The sequence below is a fragment of the Gossypium raimondii genome, chromosome 11, assembly GCF_025698545.1.
Source record: "Gossypium raimondii isolate GPD5lz chromosome 11, ASM2569854v1, whole genome shotgun sequence".
Taxonomy (NCBI): Eukaryota; Viridiplantae; Streptophyta; class Magnoliopsida; order Malvales; family Malvaceae; genus Gossypium; species Gossypium raimondii.
The window spans coordinates 17,041,754-17,067,425 of NC_068575.1; the positions used below are offsets into that span (position 1 = coordinate 17,041,754).

The window sequence follows — 25,672 nt, forward strand, 5'->3', positions numbered from 1 at the left end:
AGTAATTAATTAATAACTCGAAAAACTTAAATTGATTCTCAAGTCATTTTTATACTCAATGAGAAAACACATCCACTTGTGAATATGACCCATTTCTTTAACTTTATCTTTCCCATCTATTTCTGTTCATTTGGTTCTACAAGCAATTCATTTATGGTTTCAACGAGCTAGCGAAGGGATTGATTGGACATATGTAATTAGGTCTCAAATAATTTATAATTAAGTTCCAGTTTTCACCTATTAATTATAAACTTATTTAGTCACGAAGTCATTTCACTATAGTGACTGAGCTCTCCCTAGTTATATACCATTATGAAAGCTACTTAATCAGTAGTCATCCAATGACCTTATCATTAGTGTGTTACCCTTATAGATATCCTTAATCTCTTTTAGATAAATTTAATTTCCTAATATGATCTTATTTTATCTCATGGTAACTATTAAATCTTCTTTTGTGAAAAGTCAATTACTATCAAATAATAATTAAGTCATTTATCACAAAGAAAAACATGTGACATAAGCTTTTCATCTACCATATAATGCCCATTAATTGGGTTATTAATTCCACTATTGTGAATGATGCTACATGCTGCAAAAGTCGTATACCCAACGTACCAACTTTCAATTCCTTATCTATTTGAACTCGTGCTTTTACTTACATCAAAGTATATGAGTCACACATACATAGTCCACCATCCACTCATGATTAAGGTATGTCACACTATGAACGTCACAAGTGAATAAATCCATAAATGGATCTAGGATCTATTCTACTTGGGTCATGTCAGATGTACTATCAAGTCAGTCCCATCTATGTTTCTATATTTTGGGAGTCATCTGCTTCGATGTCCAAGACAAATATATCCCCAATTGGACTTTATAGATGACATATTAGTTTTTCAATCAATTAGCTCATTTCTGATTAGACTAAGGACATGTTTAGGTTTATCTACTAATACAAGTTGTCTTTTCGTATTACGGCTCGACCATGTAATATCAATTAATATCAGTTAAACATCAGATAACCAATGAGCCAATATCTGCTTCCATTTTACTTCGCGTGCAAAATAATTGAAAACAATATACAAAGGATATTAATGTAATTAATGGATATTATTAAATCAATTTTTTTAAAAAAAATACAAGTATATGAAATGAATATACTACACTTAAGGCATCAAATCTGACATAAAGCTCATGTGTTGGCCATGCTTGAATTTGCTAAAAAAATTTACTTGGATATAGATGCAAGTTCTAAAGGTATTGGGGTCATCCTATCTTAGGAAGGGAGACCAATAGCTTATCTAAGTAAGGCAATGTGTCTTAGACACTTGGACATCTCCATTTATGAAAAAGAGTATTTAGCAATTTTGATGGCTATTACTAAGTGGAGACACTAGTTAGAGGGAGTGCCTTTTGTAATCAAGATAGATCATGAGCCCTTGAAATATCTCTTAGAGCAAAAGCTAACAACTCCTATTCAAAAGAAAGGAATTTCTAAGCTTTTAGGTTTGGACTACACTATTCAATACAAGAAGGGAAAAACAAATTTAGCTATTGATGCATTGTCAAAACAATATAAAGATACTCATGTATTATACCAGTTATCTGCCATCTTGATTTTTGGTTGGGTTCAAGAAGTAGGGGAAAGCTACAAGGAAGATCAATGGGTAAATAAGAAGATTACTACTTTATCTGTTTTTCCTACTTATCACACAAATTATTCTTACTCTAGTGGAATTTTGAAATACCACAAAAGGGTTTGTATAGGGAACATAAGATCATTGAGGTAACAAATACTCAAACAGCTCCATGACTCTCCTTAAGGAGAACATTCTAAGGTATAAGCAACCTAAAATAGAACCAAAACGTATTTATACTGGTCAGGTTTTAAGAGGCAGGTGAAAGACTATGTTAAACAATATGACATTTTTCAAAAGACAATGATATAACATGTAACCCAACCTGGCCCCCTTTAACCAATTCCTATTCCAAGGCAAGCTTGGAAGTGGTTACTATGAATTTCATAGAACTACTTCTTGTTGGGATCTAATACCCTTAGTGTAGTGATTTTGTCTTTGTACTTGTAAATTTTTGAACAAATTAGTTTAATAAAAATTTATTATTTTCATTAATATCCTCTGTATATTATCCTCAATAGTTTTTCACACAAAGAAAAATGAAAGCAAATATTGGATCAATGATTATCTAACATTTAAACTAATATTAAGTGGCATTACGTAATCGAATCATAATGCGAGAAGATGATTTATATTAGTAGATAATCTAAACATGTCCTTAGTCTAATCAGAATTGAGCAGATCGATTAAAAGACTAATATGACATCTATCAAGTCCAATTGGGGAGATACCTTGTCTTAGGTACTGGAGCAAATGACTTCCAAAAGATAGAAACATAGATATGACTAACTGAACATGACACAATATTAGAAATAGATCACATGTTGATCTTCTGTAATTTGATATGTCAAATTAGGCTCCCTAGTACGCTTAAAGAGCTTGTTTTCAAGCAATTTATATGGTTTTGTCATGTTCTTAATTAGTTTCCATTCTTTGCTTTAATAAGTGAAATGGTGCATTTTATGCCCCTTTTGAGACCCATAATGGCCAAATGCATCATAAGACCCTAACAGTTGATTGAGCTTTGTAGAGAGTCAATGATGACACAAATATAAACGAAAACATCACCTAGAAGGGGGTATCGCGATATCAAAGCAGGGAAGTCATGATACCCATTGAAACATGAAGAATTGAAGCCATTTATAGTGGTATCACAATACTAGCCTTGGGTATCGCGATACCTAACCTCCCAAGGACCCTCTAATTTAATACTGTCGTGAGTACCGCGATACCACTATTGTGAAAAGAAAAAAATTGACTGCAGGGGTGGTCCTTATCCAACTTCAACACCAATCAAATTTAGACACTTAGGGGCATTTTGGGCACAAATTTTGGGTTGTAATCAGATTAGAAGGCCACTTTTGGCTTAGAACAAAAAGTGTAGACTAGAGAGAGCTTTTAGTTTAGGGTTTCTTCCATCTTGTAGTTTAGGTTTAGGATAGTTTTCTTCTCCATAACTTAGGGTTTACTTTTCCTATACATTTTCTTGTTTTTCTAAGTGCTAATGGTAGTTAGTTAATTTATTTATCACCACAGCTAGGTTTATTTGTTGGTTTAGTACCTCAAACTTTTATTTTCAATTTAATCATTAGTATTAATATAAATCAGTTTCCTTTTAGTTTCATCATTAAAGGTTTGACCTTTAAGTCTTCTTGTTCATTTCCTTTCCTACCATCTTCTTTACTTTCAAGCTTTTTTTAATTTTTAAAAAACCCTAACTTTTCTCATTTTTCTTGCATTTACCATTTATGCACATTTTATGTTATTATTGTGTTCTTGTTTGCTTAAGTAGGAGTTTGGGTAGCTAAATCTAAAGTAGTTGGTTGATGAAAATGTTGTGTAGTTAATTTTTTATATAGAGACTAAATTAAAAAAATTGGACTAAATCGAATAGACTTCAAAACTTAGGATTGACGACACTAAGAGAAAATTTAGGTAAGTGAGATCGAGAGGAGATCTTATCGGGCACCAATTCTACAATCCCAGATTAGTTGGTGAGGTCGAAAGATAAACCAAACTAATTTGTCTAAGTTGGTAAAATTAAAGTCGAGAGGTAAAGTAGAGCGAATTTAAGAGTAATAGTGATTTAGATCCCTAATTTAAAAGTTAACCAACAATATGGGAATCAACCAACCTCTTTCTGTTATAGTATTTGTTAGTTTTGCACTTTTCATTCTTTACAGTTTAGTCCTTTTCTGTTTTATGTAATTAATTAGTTTTAATCAACTTCATTTGTAGTCTATCGTAATATAATGCTTAGTGAGTAGGTAGCTTGACTCCTTCATTGCATGACTATTGAGTAGGAATCATTAAATCATTGACTTAGTAGGGTTCGATCCTTAGAATACTCTGGTGTTCCATTGTAACACTACAAATATTACAATTGACCGATCACACTTGCAAACATCGCACACTATTATTTTTATTTGATTGTTCTTTTAGTGTTGATTTCTCTCATGGTCTACGAGGACAGTGAGAGACGGTCAAGTTGTTGGCACCGTTGCTGGGGAATCGATGCAAGATTTAGTGATTTTTATGTGATTGTGCATGCTTGTTAGTGATTGTTGTCACACCTACACTTAAAAAGAAACGATTTAAAAAAACTATTTTAAGGAGCAGTTTTAACTGCAAGCGTATAGTATCAGTTGTAATATTTATAGTTTTGATGGAATACGAAGTATTCGAAGGGGCTGAACCCAAGGGAGAAGGCGGTTGAGCAATTCCTGGCTACGAGCATGCAAAAGGAGTCTAAATAACTAATAGCTAAAAGCTATATTACGACAAATCATGAAGTGAAGAGTGATTAATCTAATTATCTATTAACGACCTGAAGGACTAAATTGTAAAGAAGACAAAGTTATGAAATTCATAAATAACTAACAAATGGTGGTTGGTTGACTTTAATATGGTTCACTAAATGTAACACCCCAAATTTAACCTAAAAGTTAGGCCCGGATCTGACATGTCACGTTGAAGTGTTTTTCGAAAACCATGTTTTCATTGGAAACCCTTCTTGAAATTTCAAACTTCTTGCATTTAAAACTTGTACAAAACCTCAGTTCGCGTTTGTTTATTTTCAATCGAGGTTTATTAAAGAAAAGTTGCTACCTTTAAAACCTTATTATTACGGAAGCTTAATTTAAAACAATTGATTTGCAAAAACGTGATATTTTAAAAATTGAGTTGCGGAAACGTAGTGTTAGAAAACAGTTATTGTTTTGGAAAACTGTGTTCTACTTCTAGCAGATATAAATCACAATCACATCAAATCCCAAATTTAAAATCCAAAAATTATAGAAGCCTTATTACAACCTGAATCAAAATCAAAGTGCTTTAGTAAATGCACAAAACAAAATTAAACATGCGCAGTTGTGTGGCCCTCTCCGAGTCCTTCGCAACTCCGAACCGTCTAACGCTGGGGATTACCTGAAAGGTTTTACGAAAACTAAATGTGTAATCCCCTTATTAAAGAAACAGCCAGTATGCAGAAACAAAATCAGTCTAGGTCCGAGCCCTTTAATAGTAACAGTACAGTCTGGGCCTTAGCCTAAAACAATAACAATGGCAATTTGGGTCTTACCCCCATCAGCCTCGGTTGGGCCTGAGCCCATATCAAATGTCATATATCACATACATCTGGGCCTAAGCCCATCTTAATATCAGGATCAGTATATGCAATGCATAAATACCCATACCAACCCTGCACTCTATCTCCTGTCCAACCCTACACTCTTGTGGGGATTTAATCGACCCACCCATCCCTACACTCCTAATGTAGCACCGGTTACAGGACTAACCAATACTGTAGTAGAGCTGCCAATCACATAATCGGCTAAAAGCCATCGATGGGTCCACAGTTGTCTCATGCGACCCATACGGCCCTCACATATCAATCACTTCCTCCAATACAAAATCCCAACCCCATGCAGTATGTCATGTCATAAATCATACGTGTATGCAATATGTCATACTCAGTGACAGTCATATAAATATCATAAAGCAAAACGGTTATACATAGCATAAGGCCATAACAGTCATTTCATCTCCTAGAGGTATAACAGTTATTTTAACCTTCGGGGGTATTTCGATAATTTTACCCTTCGAGGGTATTTAGGTCATTTTACCCTTCGAGGGTATTTCAGTCATTTTACCTTTCGAGGGTATTTAGGTCATTTTACCCTTCGAGGGTATTTCAGTCATTTTACCCTTCGAGGGTATTTCAGTTATTTTACCCTTCAAGGGTATTTCAATAATTTTACCCTTTGAGGATATTTCGGTAATTTTACCCTTCGAGGGTATTTCGATAATTTTACCCTTCGAAGGTATTTCAGTAATTTTACCCTTCGATGGTATTTTGATCATTTTATCCTTCGAAGGTATTTCGGTAATTTTACCCTTCAAGGGTATTTCGGTCATTTTACAACCTTTCTGAAAGTCTACAGTCGCCTTGAGCGACACAGATAACCTAAATGGTCATAAGGGTGTAAATGGGCCTAAGTGGGCCACATGAGCAAAACTGCCCTTGGCCATGCGATTGTCATGGCCGGTTCATTATTTCCTATCCATCCAAGAAAATTTTACTCGTGTAGGGCCCACTTGGCCCATTTCAGTCCATTTGGCCCAAAAACGGCCCAACACCACTAGATCGCTCGTGGTGACCTCTGTCGTTGTATCAACTTATCAACACGAGCTTCGTACGCTCGTGTGGTAGCCATAGTCGTACTTTCAACTTTTTGACTTTTCGGTATTTCGCGATTTTGGCATTTACCGATCTACAATTGGAGCGTTGTGTGTGTACACCTGTTGAAGAAAACCGCAGTAGCCCACGAGCACAGAACCTATATTCAATTAAGGTACTTGGTTAGCCATTCCATTAACGTTCACAACACTTAACCACAATAAGTGTTAGGTTCGGCCAAGAAGAGAGAAAGTGAATGGAAAATATGCAGAAAAAGAATGACTCGAATGGTCAGTTTTAGTTTTAGCACTAGAAGAAAAGAAAGAAAAATGCAAAACCCCCAAATGCTAGAGAGAAAATTCGGCACCTATACACTCACTAATTGCCGAAATGCATACTCCAAAGTCCCCCTTAGCAGATTTGAGAACAACCTTCTATAATTCAAACTCCCCTTTTTCCTCCTAAAATCACTCCTCCAATCCTCCATGATCCATTCCTTAAATCACTCATTTGACCCACTCAAACTCTCCAACACAAAGTTCAAATCCAACACCAACTTTTACCTCCACATGAGCAAAATAAATAATCCCATTTGCATGCAATGAGACTTGAACCTCTGACCTCCTTATCACACCTGTGACGCCACCTCCTTGCCACACTTATGTCACCACCTTGCCACTACACCATAGACTCTTTTTGTGTTATGATTTCACAAAAATATTTATAAAGCCTTCAAGCTAAGGCCAAGATTCACTTAAGAGAAAAAATCAAAAAATTTGCTAAAGCCCAGGTTTGAACCTAGGACTTCTCCAACACTCTCAACTTTTCCTAAATCACTTAACCACTGAAGTAGACGTTCATTTATGTCATTATCTTGCACGTATAAATTTTTATGTGATCCCACGCTCAAGACCTATTTCCATTTAGGCCCAAATTTGGGGCGTTACAACTCTACCCCCTTAAAGAAATTTCGTCCTCGAAATTTCCAACTATATAGTAGCCGCACAACACAGGTTACACCACCACATTTTCGCTGCACACTCGAATTCCAAATTAAATGTAGTACACTATGGTTAAAGTACGTACCCGTATCCGCATCTGGAGCGTCTCCATCATCTCAGTGACGTGCTGCATAAACCAAAGCTGGCTGCCTCGCCTCTGCATGACCGGCAGCCCTACCTGGAGCTCCACGACCCAAACCGTTTCCACCCCTGACCTATCCACGGCCTCTAGGCGACTGTTGAGCATGTAGGTATGTTGTTCATTTTTATGAGCACGCAGGTATGTTGTTCATTTTTAGGTCATGGACTCAATTGTTAGGTCATGGACCCAATTGTTTATGAGCACGTAGGTATGTTGTTCATTTTTAGTTGGTTTCTTGTTAAGATCTAGTTGGAAATTAACTACAGTGCAAGGATGTTTAAGGTAGGATTTGTTTAGAAATTATTATGTTGGCCAAAAAAGGGTGTTGATTCAGCTTTGCATCGGTGGCCACGTGTAGGGTTATTGTGAGAGTCGTGTGGGATATCAATAACGGTGTGGTTGTTGTAATGGGGGTTCTTTCTTTATTTATTTGACCTTATTTTATTCTGGTAACCCGATAAGAGGGAATAACCTTGTTAAAGAAGAACCAGCAAGTGTTCGAATAATAAGTAAAAGTTATAGAGTGTAACAAAAAACTTCAAGATGTAACCAGCTTCATTGAGACCTTCTATAGATCTCCAATAAGTGATTATCCAATTTGTGTTAGTCATCTGAGAGTTTGTTCTGAGTCTTTATATACTGTCAAGTTTTAGTTGTCATAGTTATAGTTTATGAATTCAGGTAAAATCGTCTTCATGAAATATGGTGAGTTGTTGCATGTAATCATCTTCATGTGCATGTAAGTGGTAGGAAATAGACATGACTTCTTTGGTGTGCAAACTTAGAATCTGGATAAGATGAGCCACTGGTAGGGCATGTTAGTTGCTAACAAGATTAGTGAGTGTGCTAGGTCTCTAGTAAAGCATGTTAGCTGCTAACCAGCCTGGCAATATGGGTGTTGTCATCGGTAGGGCATGTTAGTTGTTAACCATGGAAAAGAGCCCTGAACTTATAGGAACACACATGTGTTTGAAATAATGTGGATTATGATATCTGTTCTGATGTGTAAATATGGGATCCGACGTTAGCATAAGGAAGGGCGAGTGATTGCAGTTGTAAACCAACTAAAAATTTGACAAACGCAAGTGCACCTATCAATTAATAGTATAGCTACAGTGAGCACAGATATCAGTCCCATTAAGACTAAAAGTAATAGTAATTATTGTCTTTCTATTATTTAACCGAAAAATTAGAGTGATTGATTAAAAACTAAAATTAACTAATTAAATTAACAAAGAACATGACAAATAACAAATCAAGAAAATAATCGAGTAAACAACCAAGAAGCGAAACAATACCCAAGAGAGAATTCACCTAGACTTCATCTGTCTTTATTAATCTATGTTACTCAATTTCTTCACTTAGTATCTCGATCTGTAGAAATCCTTAAATTATGCTAATATCTCTCTTCAAGACTAAAAGCAATTAACTCTAGGTTGATTAATTGAAATTTCTTTCTAATTATAACCCCTATGATCACATTAACTCGATCTATGGATCCCTCTATTAGATTTGACTCTAATACTGTAAATTTGTATTATCCTATTTCTAGGATTGCATGCAACTCCACTCAAATACGCTAGTCTACTTTTAAACAGGGTCTATTCCTCCTCTAATTTAAGCACATCAAACATGGATTAATAGTCTAGAAATATTAAACCAAGAATCAAGCACACATAATTGAGAACAAGATCCAAGTATTTATTGCATAAAAATAGAAATCAAATAACAAAATCCATCCTAGGGTTCATCTCCTTAGGTATTTGGAAAATTATTTCATGATAGCAAATAAAACCATCTCAAAAATAGTATAACCATAAGAAATAAAGAAATTCAAAATAAACTTTAAAGAAATAAAAAAGAGATCGTCAATCTTGATGGAAATTTGCTTCAGAGTCGGCTTCAATGGTGCTTTTTGAGTTGTTTTCTTGAGTATTCTATGACAACTTGCTCCTATCTTCTTACCTTTGCTATATATAGGTCTTAAAATGCTCAAAAAACCTAAAAATTACATTTTTTTGTGTGTTTGGAATGCGATTCACGAAATCTACACGATCTGGCACATGATCGTGTGGCAACCCGTGTGACTCCTAAAACATGCTTCGATTTTTTGATTTTCGCTCGTTTTTCACTCATTTGCTCCCAAATGTTCTCTTAAGTATAGACACATGAATGTAAAGGATTATGAGCATAAAATTCACCATTTTAAATAAAAAATCATCAAAAAACGCATTAAAAATGAGGTTAAAATATGTTACTTTTAGCATTTATCAAATATCCACACACTTAAGCGTTTGCTTGTCCTCAAGCAAAGTTCTCAACCTACATTCATATTAATTTTTTTTCAATTTTTTATTTTCATCAATAATGTTTCAAGATAATTTGCAAATAATCATGCATTAGAAATTCAACCAAAAGGACACTAAAGATTCATACAGTCTAAGCTAAAAATTTTAAAGGACAAAAAACATAAGTGTCTCCTCTTATCTAAATAATTATCTTAAATTCAAAATCAACAAGAATAAACATCCTCACTAAAGATTTACTTAAAGCACTCAAAGGGTTTGAGGCTCAAGTAATATGCACTCAATAGTCGAACAAGAAATGACATTACTATAGGCTTGCTTAAAAAATCAAATCTCCACCACTATAAAATGAGATGACACATCAATCAAGAGGTTTTCAAAAGGTTGTAACGAGGCTTAGGTTAAGGGTATGGAAAATGCCAAAAAATTTGGTTATAATCGAGAATCGAGTTGATAAATTACTGAACTAGAAAAACAATTAGTTGCTGAATTAAGAGAAATTAAAAATTAATTATTCAAGCTCAATCAATTTTTTTTCATTTATTTTCATATTCTTCTCTCTTTCTTTTTATTTTTTTTATTTTTGTTTTTCTAGAACAAGAATAAAATTCAGCAATTCAATAATTACATGTTAAATAGGTTAAATCCTAAGTGTCTTTATCATCTCAAAGATATCAAACCAATAATGTGGTCTCAACATGCATACTCAAGCAATTTCAAAATTTCAAGATAATAATTCAATTTAGGAGACAACTTATAATAATAATTTTGAAAAATAAATTATCATGCTTGACTATCTCATGTCTTTAAGTATAAATCAACCAATACACAAAATGCACAAATTATCCTAAAACCGAATCAATAAAAACTCCAAATTAAAAGAAATTACTTCAATGTTAGGTTCAAGAAAATTACATAAACACAAGCAATAATTCAGGGGTCATATCGCATAAGCATATAAAATCTTCGCCACACTTAAGATGTACATTGCACTCAATGTACAAACAATTAAAATAACAGAATAACAATAATATCAGAAGAGAAGGTGAGAACTGAAATTGCCCTGAATTTGGATGAATTCGTCGAAATATAGAAAACTGAAATCATAAACGGTTCTAAATGAAGTGCATGTTTCCAAGAAAATGAATAAGAAAATAAAGAGATAGCAAAATAGAAAAACAACCGGAAAAATAATAAAAGTATAGTGCATAATTAAAAAACAAAAAAAAAACCAAAACCAAAAACAAAATAAAAATAAAAATAAAAATTATAAAACTAAATGAAATCACTTTGTTTGGGGTATGAAGGAAATAAAAGAAGAAGAAGAAAAAAATTAGCTTTAAAAAGGAAAAAAAGTACATGGCCATGTGTCAGGTTATGCGAGCCACATGGCCATGTGGCCAGGCTATGTGCTCTACACGGCCGTGTGGTTTGACCGTATGTGATAAGAAAAAGGTAAAAGTAAGCCCAATAACCATATGGCCTCAAACACGCTCGTGTGTCAGGCCGTGTGGGGAAAATTAATAATTAAAAAAATTAGCTCCAGCATCCACACGGCATAAGACACGCCCATGTGTCTAGGCCGTATGGATCACCCCAGACCATGTGGACCACTTTCTTTTTCAATTTTTTTTGAATTCATTTTTGAATATTTTTTCTTTTTATTTTTCTTTCATTTTTTTCATTTTTTTTCAAAAATTTATTAAGTAAATAAAAATAAGTGTACTAATTTTTTTTTATTTTTTAAAAATAACATGAAATTAAAATAAATAAATAATAATAATAAAACTCGGCTTGCCTCTCGAGAAGCACTTATTTAAAGTATAAGCTCGACTTCCCTTTTTAAGCTCACAGTTAAGGCGGATCTTGGAGCCGAAGCTCCTTTCTCTCATTATCAATATTACCATTAACATAAAGTTTGAGATGATGATTGTTTACCTTGAATGTGCCATAACCAGGGTGTGTTACCTCAATGGTTCCGTATGGAAATACATTTTTTACCACACATGGGTCAAACCCTCTTGACTTAAACTCTAAAGGAAAAATTCGATGATCTAATTTATCTAACAACACTTTGTCCCCAAATTTTAATTGATTCATTCTTTTTACATGCACATCACGGCTTTGCTTTGTTACTTCCTTTTACTTTCTCGGTTCCTTATCAACCTTCGTTGGTCAATCATCTAGTTCGTGGAGCTGCACCATTTGCTCTTCCCTTGTCCCTCGAGTTCTATCACTTTAAATAAAATATGGCTCCAACACGTTTTCATGAGGGGTTTCCTACAAAGAACATTGAGCCACATGATTACTAACATTAACAGAACAATTAGTATTATCTTGCTGTAACGCATAGGTTTGATCAAGTGTACACAGTCGTTATCAAGTAATAAGTAAGTATCGAGTTATCATCTCCATAGGGATTGTATTTGTGCTAAGTCACTTAATTTGTAAAATTATATTAACAATTTGGTAAATAAAAACACAATATAGTTGAGAAGTGGTGATTAAAATATATTAAACTAAATGCAATGATTCCTAATGCAAATTATCCTAAGTATGCAAACTATATGAATGAAATCGATTTTAGTAAAATTAAACACAATTTGCAACAATTATAACATAAATGAACTAGGATAATTACTTTAATTAAACTCAATTTATTATCAACATGCTTAATAACATTTGGAAAAACATTCCATGGCAACTCAATCTTTCATGAGTTTGGAAACCACATTAGGTCCTTTCAGAATCCTTTACTTAGTAAATATGCATTTTACTGATCCTTATTTACTATGGGTTTCTTAGCATTCGTGTGAGGTAACAGGGACGTGTCAGGTTTGAAACAATTTAATCACACAAATCTAAAAACTATGCAGATAATAGAGTTTGGTTAGAGTTGTTATGCAACCTTCAATTTAATCGGGTCAGGATCTAAATTAAGCATGCATATTTCAATTATGTGTCCATTAGCCTTCATCTGGTTAGGATTGCTCAACTAATTCAGGTGCATTTCAATCACGTAGGCTTGATTTTAATTGAAAACATGATCGATTGAGGCACAAACATTATAAGCATGAATCAAATAAATATTATTTAATCAAAGCAATCATCCTAGCTTAAATAAAATTAAGCTAACATTGTTGTAAACAAGAACAAAGAACACATAGCAAACATCTTTAAATTAAATTAAAGAAAATGAAGATTAAACCCAATTCAGAGTGGTTGTCACCCAAGACTCTGGCTGACAAGGCTCCTTTGTTCCTTTGCTTTACTCCTTTGCTGGTGGCTCTCCAAGGTGGCCGACCAAGGGTTCTTAAGAGGCTTAATTGCTAAAATATCTATGAAGAGATGATGCTAGGCGTGGGAATGGAAAATGAAGAGAATTTGGAGAAAAGGGAGAATGATGAATGATGAGAATGAATGAGGAATGATTGAAGGATGCTTGAGGGATGATGAATGAAGGAATGAGAGGGTCTTATTTACAGGTGAGGAGAGGGGGATAGTTTGCTAAAAATAGTGGACGTGAACCACTTGAAATCTCCTCAAATTGTGGCTGGCCATCCTTAGTGGCTTTTGACTTGATTTTTTTGCTTGATTTTTAAGGAATCTTGGATGCCACACAACTTAGCTCTGAGACTCGGTCAATCGTAAATCTTCGGGAAAGTCTCTAATTTCTTTAACACTGCAAGGACCTTGTGTAATTAAACCAGAGAATGGTTTAAATGGACAGCCATGTGTAGCCGAATATTGGGTTGACTTGGTCTCCAATTTGGATGGTTTTGCAATCCAACAAAGCTATCAGACCTATCCAGAACAAATCAACAAGTTAGAAGACCAAGGAATAAAAGTTATCCAATTTAATTAATTAATTTAAAACCCATATTATTAATGAAATATTTTAAAATGAATTATTAAATATTATTTTATATTTTATTATTTAATTTAATCATTCATGACCCACTTTATGTCTTAAAAACTATAATATATTCAAATTAATATAAAATAAGCCATTTATTGTATGAAAACTATATAATAAAGCATAAAATCACATTTTAATAATTTCTATGTCCTAATTTCATGTTTTCACATATTTCATTAATTTATTAAACAATTACTTAGTTTTAACAACGAATTTAAGTAAAAAGGTCATAAATTACATAGGAAAAATCCTATATATTTTTTCGTTTACACTTGCTCACTAGGGACTCTCACAAAATCACGTGCTTAAAGAGTAATCTTTTCATCCCCTACATGAAGCACAAGTTCACCAGTACCCACATCAATAACAGTTCTAGCAGTGGTTAAAAAAAGTCGACCTAAGATCATAGGTACCTTAATATCCTCATCCATGTCCAATACAACAAAATCAACTGGGAATATAAATTTATCAACTAATTGATCTATCTACTAATTGGTTACTCATCCTAGTGGGTTTGGGTTCCCCAAGACCAAGTTGTTTGAACATCTTATAAGGCATGACATTTATACTAGCCCCCAAATCAGCCAAAGCGCTTTCAATAATGAAACTACCAATGAGACAAGGAATAGTAAAACTCCTTGGATCTTTAAGTTTCTTAGGCAGTTTGTTTTGGAGAACGGTCAAGTAAACTGCATTGAGCTGTACAATCAACAAGTCATTTAAATTCCTTTTATTTGTTAACAACTCCTTTAAAATTTTTACATACTTTGGCATATGCAAAAGAGCCAACAAACAGTAAGTTAATATGCAATTTTTTTAAGAGTTCAAGAAATTTACCATATTGTTCTTCTGTGTGGTCTCTCTTCCATGCTACTGGATAAGGGATTCGTGGTTTGTATTCTTTGACCATTAGCTTATGCTCTTCCTTGCTTTCCTCAACTTCATCACTTTTCACAACAACTTCTAGCTTCGACTTCTTTTTCGGCTCGACTAACCCTTCCACGTTTCGAACGGTGATTGTGTAGATTTGCTCCCTTGGGTTAGTTTTAGTGTTGCTAAGTAAGCTCCCTTGTGGTCTTTCTAAAATAAGTTTGGCAAGCTGTCCAAATTGATTTTCAAGTCTATGAATCGATGCTTGCTAATTTTTCAGTGTTGTTTCAATGTTTTTGAAATTGAGTTTTTGACACCAAAATAAATTTAGCTAACATCTCCTCAAGGTTTGATTTCTTTTCCTACTGATAAGGCTCTAAAAACTTAGAGGGGTTGTGACCTTTGATTTCCTTAATCACCCCAAGAGAAATTTGGATGGTTCCTCCAACCTTCATTATAAGTATTACTATAAGGGTTATTTTGAGGTCTAGAATTAGTACCCCAAAAGTCAACTTGCTCATGCTCCATGTTAGACTTGAAGGGTGAATATTCTGGATTAATCATCTCCGCTCCATTTGCATCACATTGCACATTTGGGTTTAGCTTCTTAGAAAAATTCAAACCATCAAAATTTTTATTCAGTACTTCCACTTGGCTTGCCAACATAGCAATTGCTCTATATTAAAAGCACCGGTTGCTTTCATCAATTTTGTTCTCATGACTTGCCACTGATAGTTATTTAGTGTTATTTCTTCAATAAACTCTTGAGCTTCCTTGGGTGTTTTATTATTCAGTGTTCCACCAGCTGCTGTATCAATTAATTTCCTAGTTGAGGGATTCAAACCGTTGTAGAATGTTTGAACTTATAACCACAAAGGTAACCCATGATGAGGGCACCTTTTCAAGAGATCTTTAAATTTCTCTCATGCATCATATAATATCTCCATATCAAATTGAATAAAGAGATGTCGTTTCTCAACTTAGCTATTTTGGCCGGTGGGAAGTACTTCAATATAAATTTTTCAGTCATTTGATCCCAAGTTGTGATAGAACCTCGTGGAAGTGAATTCAACCACTATTTTGCCTTACTCTTCAAAGAAAATGGGAATAACCGTAAGCATATTTCATCATCAGAAATTCCATTTATCTTGAATGTGTCCCAAATCTCTAGAAAGTTAGCCAAATGAGTATTCGAATCTTCATCTTGCAAACCATCAAACTAAACATATTGTTATACTATCTTAATTGTCTTCGACTTCAGTTCAAAATTGTTTGCAACAATGGTAAGTCTCACAATACTCAATTCAATCCTAATCAGAGTAGGCTTAGAGTAATCATACATAGTCTGAGGAACAGAAGCTGCAGGAGGTAGCTGATTTTTTTTAATTATCACCCATCTCTACCGTAATATCCTTTTCCTCTTGATCTTCTACTAAATTCTGTTGATTTTTCTTTGCTTCCCTAAACTCTCTATAATTTCTACGAGCAATCTTTTCAATCTCACTGTCAAAAAGTAATGGATCCAACGGGTTTCCTCTAGTCATAAACCAAAAGAACCTACCAGAAACAAACAAACAAAAAATTAGAATATAAAAATTAAATTAAAAATAAAAATGACTAAATTAATAAAAATAAAATTTTCCTAGTATTTTAGTCCCCGGTAACAGTGTCAAAAACTTGATTGCAATCGTAAACCAACTAAAAATTCGACCAAGGCAAGTGCACCTATCAAATAATATCATAGCTACGGTGAGCACATATATTGTTCCCACAAAGATTAAAAGTACTAGTAATTATCACCTTTCTATTATTTAGCCGACAAATTGAAGTGATTGATTAAAAACAAAAATTAACTAATTAAATTAACTAAAGAACACGACAAAGAACAAATCAGGAAAATAATCAAGTAAACAACCAATAAGTAAAGCAATACCTAAGGGAGAATTCACCTAGACTTCATCTATCATTATCAATCTATATTATGTAATTTCTTCACATAGTATCTTTGATTCGTAAAAATCCTTAAATTATGCTAATATCTCTCTTCAAGACTAAAAGCAACTGACTCTAGGTTGGTTAGTTGAAATTTCTTTCTAATTATAACCCCTATTATTGTATTAACTCGACCTATGAATCCCCCTATTAGATTTCACTCTAATATGGTGATTTATGTCGTCTTATTTCTAGGATTATATGCAACTCCACTCAATTACGCTAGTTCTACTCTTATATAGGGTTTATTCCTCCTCTGATTTAAGCACATCAAATATAGATTAATCAAGAAGTAAGCACACATAATTGAGAACAAGATCCAAGTATTTATTACGTAAAAATAGCAATCAAATAACATAATTCATCCTAAGGTTCATCTCCTTAGGTATTTGGAAAATTAGTTCATGATAGCAAATAAAAAACATCTCAAGGACAGTAGAACCACAAGAAATAAAGAAACTCATAATAAACTTCAAAGATTTTAATATGAGATCTTTAATTTTGATGGAAATCTGCTTTAGAGTAGGCTTCAATGATGTTTTTCGAGTTGTTTTCTTGAGTATTCTATGAAGGCTTGCTCCCCTCTTCTTATCTTTGTCATATATAGGTCTTAGAATGCCCGAAAAACCTAAAAAATGCATTTTTCGTGAGTTTGGAGTGTGAATCCACACAGTTTGACACATGGCTGCGTGGTAGCTCGTGTGGCTCACATGGCCAGGTGTCCAGCCCATGTGGCTCCTGAATTATACTCTGATTTTCCATTTTTCACTCATTTTGCTCACTAATGCTCTCCTAAGTATAGAAACATGAATTTAAAAGATTAGGTGCATAAAATTCACCCTTTTAAATCGAATAATCATCCAAAAACACATTAAAAATAAGGTTAAAACATGTTACTTTTAATATTTATCATCAAGAAAAAGAGTAAGAAAATGTAAATCCTAATTTGTTGTTTGTAATGCATGTTATGTATATCTAGATAGAGGAAGGATATGCTAAGAAGGAAATGTTTGATAATGTAATTGTAGTGTATGATAATATTGCATGATAAGTGGTAAATCTTAATAATATTATTGTGTTGAGTATGTAGCATATTCACTAAATTGTTGTGTTTGGCGTACAGTGTCCGCCCTAGTGAAATTGAATTCGGTAGACGTGTAAGTACCAGTCAATTGATATGTAAGAGATAATAAGGGTAAGATTTGGTAGCATTCATTTTACTTAAGGGAAGTATTCATTCTGTTGATGTTAAGGCAACTATTCTTTGGGACAGTAGTTACGAACTATATTCACAAATGATAGAGTCCGCCAGGGATACTATCCACTAGGGATTGGTATTCGCCATTATCTTATGTAAGAGGGTAGAAGCCCAGTTGTCTCTGTGGGAAGTTTGTTAACTTATTGTTACTTGTATATGTTTATATACGCCCAATTATTTATGCTCATAGAATTTGTTTGGAAAGGGCTTGTAGAATGGACTCAGCCAGATAAAGCGACCTTTGTTATGAGACTCACCTATGTTTATTTTGTAACATGCATATACTTTCATTTTGGGTAGGTGATGTGTAGCTCTATTTTGTAACCAACATTTGTAATAATTTACACCTTTCGCCTAAATCACTGCTTTAAGAGAATGGTTACGTACTCTTGAGGTATAGGTTAATCCTTTGTGAATAATGGTTTATGATATCATCTTTTAGTCATATGCACCAAACTAATTTAAACGATATTTAATTGCCAATGATACACTTGAAACTTGTGTGGAAAATAACTCACATTGTGTTTTATATAAACTCGTCGTCTATTGTAAGGCTTCCACTAAAAATTTATTTTCAGTTATGTTTTATATTATATGGCGTATCCCCAATTTAATTATTTTATCATTATAAATTTTGGGTTAATGCCATAGTTCAGTGAGTATACACCAAAACCTCAATAAGAGTACAAACCAAGTTTAAGCTTGCTTTTAGTGTAATGGCTCAGTCTGCCAGCAAGGGTTGGGGTGTTACAAAATTGGTGCTCAACAAGATTACCTCTCGGTCTCATTTGCCTAAATCTTCCCTTAAGAGCATCAATCTTAAGTTTTTATGTCCATTCAATTTAGTCCAATTTGTTGTAATTTAGTGCCTTAACCAAAAATTAGCTTACCTACATCTCTTTCAACCAACCTCTTTAGGATTTTAGTTACTCATGTTAAAAACTAAGCTAACAAACATAAAAGAAAGAAACATAAGATCCATAAAAATAAAGCTTAAGAAAAAGATGAAAGATTGGATTTTGAGTTATAAAACTTGAAGGAAAAATAAATATGAGCATTTAATGGTAAAGTCTTTAACATATTAAACTACAAGAAACTAAAATACATTAAGCTAAACGGTTAAAATGACATTACAAGCAAAGAAATCGACTAAAAGTGAAAATAAATCCTAGCTACAGTAATAACTAACTTAACTAACAAGAAGAACAACAATAATATCAATAAAGTTTAGGAAAAGTAAACACTAAACTAGTAATGGAGATGAAAAGAAGAAACCCTAGAAAAATGGAGAAAAAAACCTAAGAGAAAACTAAAGCAAAAAACTAAACTAATATGGAATCCTCTCTACTCAAGCAATTTTAGCTGATTTAGCAACAACCTTTTACCCCTATTTTGTGACCAAAATGCCTTTGAATGGGCCTCCTCTGATTGGTGCTTCAGTTGGACAAACATTATCTCTGGCGTCATTTTTTGTCCCCTCATGAAAATGATATCACCATACCCATGGTTGGATATCGCGATACCATTGTCAATCTTGAAATGTATTGTTCTTTGTCACTTGGATATTGCAATACTGCTGTATCTCGAAACTGTTGGGGGTATTATAATTCCCATACTTTGATGTCATGATACCCCTTATTTTGGTGATGTTTTTACACGATTTTGGGCCTCTATCAAGTACCTAAAACATTCAATCAAATGTTAAGGCCTTTAATGGCACAATTGGCCAATTTGAGTATAAAAAATGAGTAAAATGAGTCATTTAAATGTATTCAATTGAAAACCTACAAACTACGGGAAAGACACAAAATTACCTAAAAACAAGCTCCTTAAGTATTAAGTATAACAGGGAAGAGTAATTTGACATATCAAATTACGCATATCAATTTGGGAGATAATTAGCAAAAGTTAAGTTTATAGATATGAAATTTTATTTTTATTTTAATGGTTTTCTTGCGGGATTGATATGTTCATTTGCTGAAGAAGGTCGTTTTAAACCCTATTATGAACAAACGAGGGATTAAAGTCTCGAAGACCCCTTGAAAGTTTTATTTTAGGGCGTTTTGAATCGTCCGAGAATTTTTTTCTTCAAGTTATCCGAAGCAATTAAACTTTTTTTGTAAATAATTAACTTGTTTGAGGTAAGACTCTATTTACTTTTGTTTAGCTTAGGTTTTGAATTTGTTGCATGTTTAAATTTAGTTAACTTATTTGAGGTAAGACTCTATTTACTTTTGTTTAGCTTAGGTTTTGAATTTGTTGCATGTTTAAATTTAGGACTTTGTATGTTTAATTCGTGTATAGTTTGGAGTTGAGGCTGAAAGATAATAATTTTAGGGTATCTTAAAGTGGTATCTGATACTATGGATAGTTTTGGTGAAGTTCGGTAAGCTTATTTCTTTATATTGAGCTACAAATTGAGGACAATGTGTAATTTAAGTGTGAGGGTGAAGCTCATTATTTTATTTTGTGTTGTTTTTATGCGTGTTTTGTATGTTTTTCAATTTTCACGTCATTTTTCAAAAAATTTCAAAAATTTTCAAAAAAATTTCAAAATTGTTTTCTTATTGTTTCCTTGATTTTCTTATTTTTGCATGGTGCGTGGATTGTATTTAGGCAATAGGCCACTAATTGTAGATATTGAATAAGTATTTTGGATTGTCGAGCATGCCAATTTTGATTGATATTAGAAAATTTGGTATTTTTAAAGGTAGACTAGTTAGGTTAATAAGTTAAATTGTTTAATAAACTAGAGACAATCAATTTTAATAAAAATGTATAAATTGTGCCATAGGATAGGTAGAGTGTACATATGCTTATAGATAAATAAAGTTTGAATTGATAGTTTTTCATTCAAATAAATGTAAGCATGATAGAATTTGTGTCTTGTGAAATGTTTTGGGAATAACCTAAGGCATTGTTTGTATAGCTTAGAGCCTAAATGCCTAACCCATATGCTTTATACCCTTAGTTCCCATACTTTGAGCCTTTAGTATCCCTTTCTTTATGAGCCTTACTTTCGGAGCCTTTAGCCTAATTTGAGTAGAAAACACAAACCCTCTCTATCCCTAACATTGAAATGCACTATGAAATAGACTTTGAGCCATGAATATTGGGGGTAGGTAGAAACATTTTCATGGCTTCGTTTTGTTCTTGAGAGAGAAAAGAAGAGCTTGTTTGATATAGTGTATATATACTCTTGCTAAGTGAACTTAAATGAAAAAGAAATCAAGAAATGAAAATATTGTGAAAGTTAAAAGCACAGTGAGTGTTAAAAGCATTGTGTGTGAAAGAATGGAAAATGTAAAAAAAAAAAAAGCTTAAACAAAAAAATCGAATCTGAGTTTAAAAAGAAGTAGGAACGAGTCACCATGGATTTTATTTCAAGACTACCTTTAACTCCAAAAAGAAAAGAGTCTATTTGGGTTATTGTTGATAGATTAACGAAATTGGAAAAATTATATCTTTCAGAAATTGTGAGATTACATGATGTACCATTATCGATTATATTTGATCAAGATAAAAAATTTACTTTCAAATTTTAGGGTGTTACATGAAGCTTTAGGCTTGAAGTTAACTTTTGTATCATTGAATTCGAGAGCAACTAGGAAAACTATTTTCCATTAGCTGAATTTGCATATAATAATAGTTATCAATCAAGCATAAAGATGGCTCCGTACGAGGCTCTTTATGGACGTAAATGTAAAATTCCATTGTATTGGTCTAAATTGAATGAGAAGATGTTAATCGGGGTTGATTTAGTTCGAGAAGTCAAAGAAAAAATCAAGATTATTTGAGATAACTTGAAAGCTGCATCCGATCGTCAGAAATCTTATGCTAATCTAAAAAGGAAAGATATCGAGTTTTCTGTTGGCGAAAAAGTATTTTTGAAAGCCTCGCCCTAGAAGAAGGTGTTACGATTTTGCAAAAAAGGGAAGCTCATTCTTAGATTTATCGAGCTGTATCAAGTTCTTGAAAGAATAGGATCAGTAGCATACCGTTTGGCTTTACCTCCAGCACTCAACAAAATTCACAATGTTTTTCACGTTTCAATGCTTCAACGATATCGATCTGACCTATTGCATATTTTATCTATGGAAGAAATTGACTTATAGACAGATTTAACTTATAATGAATAACCTATAAGAATATTGTCTTAGGAAACAAAAGAGTTGAGAAATAAGTTTGTACCATTAATTAAAGTATTATGGCAACATCATGGGCTTGAAGAAGCGACGTGGGAAATGGAACAGTGGTTTTGGGACCACAAATTCCAATTTGCAAACTCGTGTTTTATGGTTTAGTAAATGTTTATGGAGTTACATTAGGGTCATATTAAGTTTTGGTGTAGAAATTTTAACGTTTAGTTGGTTAATTAAATAAAAAGGATTTAACTATGAAAGATGCAAAATTGAGTGATTATTGAATTGTATTGACTTGATAGTCTAACTTTTAGACTAAGGAGGATTTATAATGTAATTAGTCCACAAGGAAATTGAGTGGACTATTATGGCCTATTATTTGTGAAAATTGTAAGTTATGAAAATAGGTAAAATGGTAAAATAACAAAAAAAAACTAAAGAAAATAAAATAAAATTATGTGTCATCATCTTAGAAAGGATAACCGAAAATAGGGGGAGAAAAAACACCATTGTTTGAAGCTCTAGGTTCGGCTGTAGCTTTTTGGTTGCATGTAAGCTCATTTGAATCTCGTTTTTTGAAATTTTTATATTTTTAATATCGTTGCAACTAGGTCCAGCTAACCCGTACCTTAGTTTTTAAAGCCGTTAAAGAATTTAGATATTACTATTGATGAACTCTTGCTAATTTGAATGTTAAATGATGGTATTGAAGTGTTAGGTGTTGATTTTGACTATTTTATTGATTGATTTTTTATAGTTTTAGTAAATAAAGTAAGTTGTTTAAATACTTAAAATTTTAGGAAAGTTTTGCAATTAGTGAATAAATGCGGACTGCCCTAGCTTAGAATGAATTTCAGTTAACTTGGGGAAATGGTAAGGTTTTGCTAAATTGGAAATCATTGAGTACAGGGACTAAATTGTGATAAATGTAAAAGTTTAGGGAAATGTGTAATTAATGAAAAGCTAAAGGTCATATTCATTACTTTGAATTCGAAATATATATATAATTAATGGATTGCAAATATTTATTAAATAGATTAAGAACTGGGCCAGAAAGACTTAAATCGAGGAAAAGAGAAAAATGCGTAATAGATCCCTGTGTTTAAATCGGAAGTATTGTAGGTAAGTTCATAGTATTTCAATACGTAAATGAAATTTACTTGTGTTTTATAATGTTGTTCTCTAGTTAATTCATTTATATATATGTTTGTGTGTGAATTTACTTTGGTATCATGAATGCACATGCGTGCCCCTGTTTATACTTCGGTACCCCTGAATGCACATACGTGCCCCTATTTGTACTTCGATACCACTAAATGCACATACGTGGCCTTGTTTGTACTTCGGTACCCCTGAATGCACATACATGCCCCTGTTTGCACTTTGATACCCCTAAATGCACATACGTGCCCCTGTTTGTACTTCGATACACCTGAATGCTCATACGTGCCCTTGTTTGTAGTTCAGTACCCCTGAATGCACATACAGGCCTCTATTTGTCCTTCGGTACTCCTGAATGCATTATAATGTCACAGGATTTCACCTTTTATGCTCCTGAAACTTTGAGTAAGTACTTAATATGTCAACTGAGTTTAATTATATTTAAAGTAAATGTTATACTATGTCCTTACTAAGCTAAGTAAGCTTATGAGTTCTTGGGTTGTTTTATAGATAATCGTTGTTGGCTTTTTGGAAGGATCAATCAACCATCTCATATTATCCTTCTAAGTCAATAGTTTTTGTATCTATTTATAAGTAGTGGCATGTATATATAGATGAATATATGTGTTTTATGAATGTTGATAGATGTAGTTAATAAGTGAGATTTGTGGTTTTCTTAGAGTATATTTTGTAATGATGGAATAAGCATATATATATAATGCATAGATGAATACCTTGATGTGTAGTTCTTGAAAGATGTGGTTTATAGTCATGGTGTGATGCTTTATTTTGTAATGACATATATATAGGGAGGTCTTTTGATTGATTTTAAGACTATGTTTTAGTATGTTAGCCAATCTAAACGTTTTGGTATATGTTTAGCTTAAAGCTTTGTTGTTTAAATATCTAAATACTAGTTCAAATATAGTAAAGTTTGGTATGAATGTGAGTCATGAATGCTTGATGCCTTGTTAATATATTGGATAATATAAAATGTGGTACCAATGAGGGTACATTGGTTAGGCACGGAAGATAGTTGTTTTGACACGTTTTGAGCATGTTAAATTGTGTTTTGAATAGGTTAAATGGCTAGTAATTGGGTTGCTTAGTTTCCAAGCAAGTATGATTTGGTAAACTTAATGTTTAAGGTTCATTTTAGTGCACATGGCCTGGGGCACAGTCGTGTGTATCAAGTCAGTGAGTCATACGGTCTAGCCTACGGTCTGCGACACAGCCGTGTGTTTTTAGTCAGTGAGTTACACAACCTGACACACGGCTGTGTGATCTAAGTCAGAGAGTTACACAGGTAGAGACATGAGCTGGGACACGGCCTTGTGTCCCAACTTCAAATGTCCATACCATCTAGGCTATGTCACAGGCTGTGTGACCTCTGTATCTCAAATTTTCATGTTTGTCTCAAAAATTTTTGATTTGTCTCAATTTGATCCCTGATTATTTCTAATGCAATTTTAGGGCCCGTAAATCCAAATAAAGGCCCATGTGCATGTTCATTCTATGATGTGATATTAACTTTACAAATTAATTGAATACTTATTATGGAATTAAGATAATTTTTTTTGTTTTGTTCTGTAACACTCTGATTCTTAGACCAGCAACAGAGATGGGATATGGGTGTTACATTAACATCCTTAACCTTTCCCCTTACCTTTAGCTCACAAGGCATGCAAATGGAAAATGTCAACAAGGGTAATCAACCTCTCATGAGATCTAGTAAGATGAACGACATAAGACCATAAGAAACCTAATACCTAAAAATTGTAGGATAAGATATCTTAAAGCTTTATTTTAGAATATATACCTAAAGTTGAGGATAGTCAGGCAAATAAAAGTTCTCCTACTATGGTAGAGAACTAATAACCTATCTTTGTAAAAACATTTAAATGAGAAAAAGGTTATTTGACTAACATCCATGATGTTGGTAAATTGCAAAAGAAATGAGAATACACTAAACATATAAAACTGGCTTTCTAAGAGTAGCACACAGTAAAAGGAAGTTGACTTGGTCATACCTTATTGACCCAAAACAAGGGCTATAGTGTGGAGTTATGCCTCGTATTTTTTTACTTTTCTTTTTCCAGTTAAACAATGTTTTTAGTTCCCCACCTAAACTCTGATTAGTGTAGATTATTTTAATATTATTTGACCTACACATTTAGCCTATAAATAGACTTTTTTCTACCCTAAAAAAAACCCATTAGATAGGTATTAGCTTTTGCAAGCTTTTAGAGAATTTTGTGTTTTTGTTTTAAGGGTTCTTATTTTTGGGTTTTGGGTTTCAAGGTTTAGTTTTATCTCCATCTTTGTACTCTTCGTTTTTGTTGTTTTAGTGAAATTATCTTTACCCATGGTTTTTTATCCTCTTTGGAGAGGTTTTTCCATGTAAAATATTTGTGTTCGATCTTTTCAATTTTATTTGTTATTTTAATTGTTTGTTGCTTATTTGGGTTTATCCCTAACAAACTAGTATCAGAGCTAGTTCAATTTCTGTAATTAACACATTCAAAAATGACAGCAACAAGGTTTCATATTGATAAGTTTGATG

The 25,672-nt window shown here is 33.1% G+C and overlaps 1 non-coding gene across 1 annotated transcript; it reads left to right on the forward strand.

Annotated features, from left to right (window-relative positions):
• Positions 1–15,435: 15,435 nt before the first annotated feature.
• LOC128035041 (small nucleolar RNA R71) lies at positions 15,436–15,538 on the forward strand. The gene has a single exon (XR_008191445.1). It is a non-coding gene; the product is annotated as a small nucleolar RNA R71 (small nucleolar RNA).
• Positions 15,539–25,672: the final 10,134 nt, after the last annotated feature.